The sequence below is a fragment of the Leucoraja erinacea genome, chromosome 12 (assembly GCF_028641065.1).
Source record: "Leucoraja erinacea ecotype New England chromosome 12, Leri_hhj_1, whole genome shotgun sequence".
In the NCBI taxonomy this organism is placed as follows: domain Eukaryota; kingdom Metazoa; phylum Chordata; class Chondrichthyes; order Rajiformes; family Rajidae; genus Leucoraja; species Leucoraja erinaceus.
Window position 1 is genome coordinate 24402541 of NC_073388.1, and position 7001 is coordinate 24409541.

A 7001-nucleotide genomic window follows, 5' to 3' on the forward strand; every position below is an offset into this window, starting at 1 on the left:
AAAAAGGCTAATTAAGTCAAATAAAAACAGAATGATAAAACTACTGACAAGTTCAAACAGCTCTATAGGGACAGAGTTAACTTTTCTGACCTTTTATCAGGATTATTTTTACATAACATTTCCAGCACCTGCAGAATTTTGCTTTTGCATTTGACTGATTCATGTTTTAGACTTGAAAGCCCAACTATCAATTGAATCAGTTTAACATCTTATTGATAATTAAAATGCTATATTCCACTGGTGAATCAGCCTGGTTTATATACTCAAATTATGGAGTGGGGCATGAATCTACAAACTTTGGATTAAGTGTATCTGATAATTAAAACTATGAATAATTAACAATGGTAGTTTTAATTAGTAATACAATAGTACAGCTCGGACAAAACTCTGAACATTAATAGCCCATTACCTGTTATTTGCACGTTATCAGTTTATTTATTCATGTGTGTATATATTTATATAATGGTATATGGACACACCGATCTGTTTTGTAGTCAATGCCTACTATGTTCTGTTGTGCTGAAGCAAAGCAAGAATTTAATTGTCCTATCAGGGACATATGACAATAACTCACTTGAATTTGAGACCTTTGCACAGCATACTAATGTTGTCCAATATAATGCATACATGAAACCAATTCATCTATGAATGGTAGATAAATTAGTAATATGTGAGTAATAAAATGAGTCCTGTAATAGGCCACGTGATTTCACATTTGCAAGATGTGTCCATGTACAGTTTAACCCTTTATGGACCCAAGCACCCATTGCATTTAAACCAAGAAAGGCTTGGTGCCCCTATATCTACTCTCAGTTGGAAGTGAGGTTCTAAATTGCAACTTCTTGCCAGAATGGTTCCACTGTTCCATGAGTTGACTCCATGGAAGATTTCTTAAGAAAAAGGATATTTTGAGCAACTATATCATATTTACCCTCATATTATTCCACCCATTCTCATTTCCTCTTTTCACAAGCACATGCCCAGAAACAAAATCCTAAATCATTTTTCTGAAAATTCTGGAGCTCTCGATTCCTGGAAATTCATTTTTTGATCTTTCATAATTTTAAACATAATTCTAAATCTTATTTAGATATGACCCCATTTCTGAGTTGCCCCCCAAGAAACAACTTAATCTATTTGGTATGATTTTTTTCCTGCATCAGTGAAATTTAGGAATTTACTAGACTAAGTGGGACCCGTTGGGTTCCAGCATCACACGGGAGGACTAGTCTCCCAATGCAATATTCCACCCCTCCACCAATTCCAATATTGGCGGCCTGTGGGGGTGGGTGGTGGGGGATTTCTGGAGCGCTAGTATGGGTGTTATGGGCTGAAGGGACTGGTTTCCAGAGGGCTAGTATGGACATTGTGGGCCGAATGGATTCTTGGGCTGGCGGCTCAGTCACTCAAGCCTGTTGTGCTGGCAGCTCACTCACGGCTGGTGGGCTGGCAGTTGACTCACGGCTATTCCTTGAAATTCCATTTCAAGCAGAGTGCAAGGCCACCAAATTCAAGTGCAGTCTCTTACCACTTCAAGCAGGGTGCAAGTCATGACCTCTCCCTCCTCCATCTTGCAGAAACTGAGCCACGCCCACACATCTGGGTATTATAGTCCCTCCCCCCCCCCCCACCAGAAGGTGTGTGGCCTTCATGGCATGATTGACAGGAGAGAGAATCTCTACATTTATTAAACACTAATAACTCTTTTATTTTTCATCGATGGGCAAAATCGTTGGCACCTGATGAGCGGAGGGGGACCCTGAGTAAGATGGCCTAAATTCACAGCCGTACATGGTAGCGCTTTTTCTAAAATCAATATAAAGCAGAAACAGGAAGTGGTCAAGATTAGACTTTTGATTATATAGAAGGCAAGGCAACTTTAATTAGGCAAGGCAACTTTAATTAGGCAAGGCAACTTTAATTAGGCAAGGCAACTTTAATTAGGCAAGGCAACTTTAATTAGGCAAGGCAACTTTAAATAGGCAACACAGCGTTATTATTTCCAAACATAAGGCAACACAGCTTTAGCATTTTCAAACCAAAGGCAACACAGCTTTATCATTTCCAAACTATATTTTCAAACCACATTAAGGGCACTGACAGGTCAGTAAAACCACGAACAGTTTAGTGGACATGTGTTCAGTGTTATTCACAGCTCAGACTGAGAGACGTGACCCTCTCGCTCCCCCATCTTGCAGAGACTGACCGAGGCACTCAACACTTCCAAGTTTTATAGTCCCTCCGGAAGGGGCGTGGCCTTCAGGAGAGAGAATCTCAACATTTTTTAAACACTAACAACTCTTTTATTTTTCATCGATGGGAAAAGTCCTCTTGTCCTGCGCAGTGGAGGGGGACTCTGAGTAAGATGGCCAAAAATCACAGCCGGAAGTGGCAGCGTTTTTTCTAAAATCAATATACAGAACAACAGGAAGTGGTCAAGATCAGACTTTTAGTAATATAGATATTACTCATTCTTCAGTCACAATAATCCATCAATAATATAACATTCCATATTGTCTACACTATTTTAACTGGTGTTAATAAAAATATGATTAGGTTCATTTTGTTTTAATTGTAACTTGGCCTTGTTAGTTAGCTTGTATAACTAATATTTCCAATGGTATAACTTGGAAGTATGTTTTTCTTACAGTTTATTAAGCCATTATGCTTCCTTTAATTTTCACAAATGCCCTCCTGCTTGTCCACAGCGCTGGAGCTACAGCCATGTATAGTGTATTTACCCAAAAAATGAAATGCACTTAATAGCTTTGAATTGCTTATGATGGTATTCAGCTCATCTCCCAGTTTATCATCAGCTAATCACCATTTCCTTTATCCACATTCAATACAACACAACCTGTTGTTGCAGCAGCTGTCATGCTAGGTGCAGTGCTTCCAGGTGTCCTACTGAAAATATATCAAAACACCAAATAGACTATAGTTCATGATGTAGTTGGCAACCTTACATAAAGTGCAAAGCACAATCCATATATTTATATGCCATGCACAGATGTTATTGATATAATGTTAATTTTCCAAATAATAAACTGCTGTAATCAACTTTTCTAATAAAAAGTCTAATGAGGCTCACAATCCTCTCACTTTCTGTTTTTTTTATAGTTGTGAACATGAGATCTTTGCTCAGAAAGAAAAAAACCCAAAGCAGATGATAATGTATTAATTAACTCATTATTATACAATAAATGACATATGGAAATATCTTAATGTAGCATGCCAAAATTTAAAAAAGCAAAATTTCCAAAATGATTAAACACTCCTGTGAGTCAGTAAATGTAAACTGAAGTTTTGCTATTTGTACACGTTGGCAAGATTAAACCCACTGTTACAGTAAATCACTATCCAAGTCCAATGACACCCCTCCCATTATTACATTTCTAAGAAAGGGTATTAAAAGTGAACCAGTAAGTATAGAATATTTAGATCTTTAGAAGGAATATAATGTGTTGCCAAATGACATATTGGCACAGGAGATAAGGCAAGGCCACATGGATTAGGGTAATACATTAGTGTGGAAAGAGAACAGGTTAACAGACTGAAACAGACTGAAACAGAGAACTAAATGGTTCATTTTCAAGTTGACAAGCTCCAACTTGTGGTGCCAAAGGATCAAAGGAATTAAATGAAGGGGATTGTGGATTTATCCAAGTTTGTTGATGACACAAAGCTATGTGGTAAACTAAACTGCAAAAAGTTCAACAAGGCATTGTGAAGCCATATAAATAGTTTAAGTGAATGAGGAAAAGATGAAGGGTGCTCTGGATAAATCCACGGTTATTCTTTGTGATAGAGGGAACAATAAAGCAGCATGATTTAACATGATTTAATGAGAACAATCATTAAAGGTCAGGTTGGAATGGGCATTTCTGTACACAAATCATTGGGAAATAATACATAGATGCAACAAACAATTAGAATGGCAAATAGCATATTGGTCTTATTGTAAGGTTGTTGAAATAAAGAATAGAATATTTTTCTACATTTGCATAGGACATTGATGTGATCGCAGCTGTATACTGTGTGGAGCTTTATGTTAGGGAGGATACTAGCCTTGGAACTAGTACAGATTGATTCCCAAATAGTATGTCTGCCATTTGAGGAAAATTGCATAGACTGGGTATGTATTCTTCAACAGTTAAAAGTATGAGAGCTGATTATTTTGAAAATCAATGATTCTAAAGGAGGTAGTCAGGGTGGATGCTGAATGCCTGTTTCTCATGATTGAACAAAGGGTATTGTCTGAAGATAAGTAGGATAAGACATTGAGGACCAAGTTCAGAGGTATTTCTCTAATCAAGTCATAATTCTTCTTGGGAATTCTCTATCCTGTTTTGTGGATGCTCAAGATTAAATATTTTCAGTACAGCAGAAACAGAAAATTCTGGAAATAATCAGCAGATCATTAAAACAAATTTAATATTTCAGGTTGATGAGTTAATGTGGTTGCATGGTAACTGAAATGTCACTGTACCTTAACTGGTACATGTAACAATAAACTGACCTTGAAGCCTTGAACTATCATCAGACTTTGCTCTGGGTCAGACTGATATAAAACTGTTTGGAAATAATGTTGCTCAATGCATAATGCTATGGTTTTATTGTATTTATATTATCATGCGCATCATATAAACTCATTAGATGTGGTATGGAAATACTTCCAAAAATAAACAAACATATGGAAATGGACTCTGTAGTGCATAGAATAATAAAATTAGACACAATTGCCGAGATCAAATGTAAAATTTAATTTTGAGAGAGAACATGGTATATTCACATCAAAGTTGTCATTATGTCATGCATACTTATCTCTACCATACTAGTCTAGAAGCAAGATTATCTATCACATTCTAAAATCTGTATGACCTTTCATTGATTGCTTCATTGACCGTATCAAAATGGCCCCAAAGAGTGCATAACGTTAATCTGATGACTGGACGGAGTATTGATTTCTCTCCTAGTTCTTCCCTACTTCTGCCCAGAAAGTGACAAGTGGTTTGAAGGATCTGACATCGGCAACTGGGTCAGATCAATATGTTGTAATTGATGAACAGTCGTTTATGCTTTAATCAATTGGATCAGATTGTGATTGTTTATCAAGAGTAAGAACCAGTGGCGTTTACATCTTCAATAAATATTTACAGGATAAGCAATCTAAATCATTCAAAATATCAAATGATCTATTTCCTATATCTCTTTGTACTGTATGTCCTTCATCCACACCCACCTCAACTCCAATGCCAGCACTGCCCAAGAAATGGATGCTCAACGGTAACAAGTCCAATCCCCATATAATAAAATTCAAATTCCAACAACAAAACATAAAATAGCAATGCACCAAAATTAAGAACATAATTTAATAGAAATCATCTAATAAAATGTAAATCTACATGCATTGAAATTCAAATACCCTTTAAATTAAAATCACTGCAATTTATACCCATTCAGAACTTTGAAATTGTAAAGTCTCCCTGCAATCATTGTGCACAGAACAGAAAAGGCTACCAAACTCATAAATCATAAACATTCAAACAGCAGTCAAAAAAAATAATGATTTCACTTTTAATCGACTTTATCAGCCAGGAGCACAATGCTGCAAATGTTAGATATAGGAAATAAAGTAGAAACCCCTAGACCGCTCAGTATGTCATCAGGCAGCATCTGTGCTCAGAGAAATGGAACAAACATTTCTGGTCAGCCATCCTTTTCTGTTATTTATTTTCTTTCCTTTTCTGTGTGCACAGATAATCCCAGTATGCTCCAAATTATTTTTAACCTATTCAACCATTTGTTTGATAAAAGGAAAATACAATACATGTTAGCCAAAACTAAAGTTAGCAGAACACATTGTAAATGTAAAGAATACAAATAATAGTTTGAAGATACAGCAGTTTGAGAACCATTATCTCCAGATTCTTCCCACCATCAGCCTCTTGAACTTCTTCGGTATGTACTTTGTATAGGTTGCATTACGTACTCCAGCCTGCACTGTTATGGTCTGGTTATCTAATATAACTGATAATTTATTGTATTATTGATAATTGCATATTTATTTGTTGCCTTAATGTGTCTTTAAAGTGAGTAAGAATTTCCTTGTTCCGTTCCCAATAAATATGATCATTAAACACTCTCAACTCTTAATTCATTCAATGAAGAGGAGCACAGGTAAAGCTTTCAGTAATCTATACTTCAATGTCTGCCAAAGTTCAAATGAGAGATTTGATACGAAAATCAAGGTAGTCAATAGTGCCAGTCATTAATTCACCATGGCAACTTTCATGTTGAGGAAGGAACTGCAGATGCTGGCATAAATCAAAGATAGACACAAAATGCTAGAGTAACTCAGCGGGCAGGCAGCATCTCTGGAAAGAAGGATTGGATGACATTTCCGGTCGAGACCCTTCTTCAGACCGATGTTTCAGGTCGAGGTTTCTGGTCGAGACCCTTCTTCAGGGCCTCGATCTGAAACGTCATCCATTCCTTCTCTCCAGAGATGCTACCTGTCCCGCTGAGTTACACCGGCATTTTGTGTCTATCTATGGCAACTTCCATGCCCAACTCTCCATTCCCATTCCCTTTGTAATCCTATCTTTCCTAATATTGCCTTTTACATCCCTTATCATGATGGAAAATATCACACTTTGTTTACTGTTCAGGCAGCCCTATGTAAGAGCTTCTTTAAATGTAAAATGTAAACTTCAACATAAACGTGTGGCGAGTGAGCAGAGGAAATGTAGAGGCTGACGTGCAATTTTCTGACAGTGGTTTACGTCAGATAAAGTTCCAGGTCTCATTTCATCAGCTGATTCTACTTCTCGTTTGCATGACATATACGTCATTACCTGGGGAAAGTTATGTGGGTTTTTTTTAAGAAAGATAGTATAGAATTTTTTTTAAAATCTATATCAAAGATGTAACCCTTTTAAGATGCTCAGTCTAACGAACTTTAAAAATCTCCAAAATCAGTTTGACATTTAAATTCATTG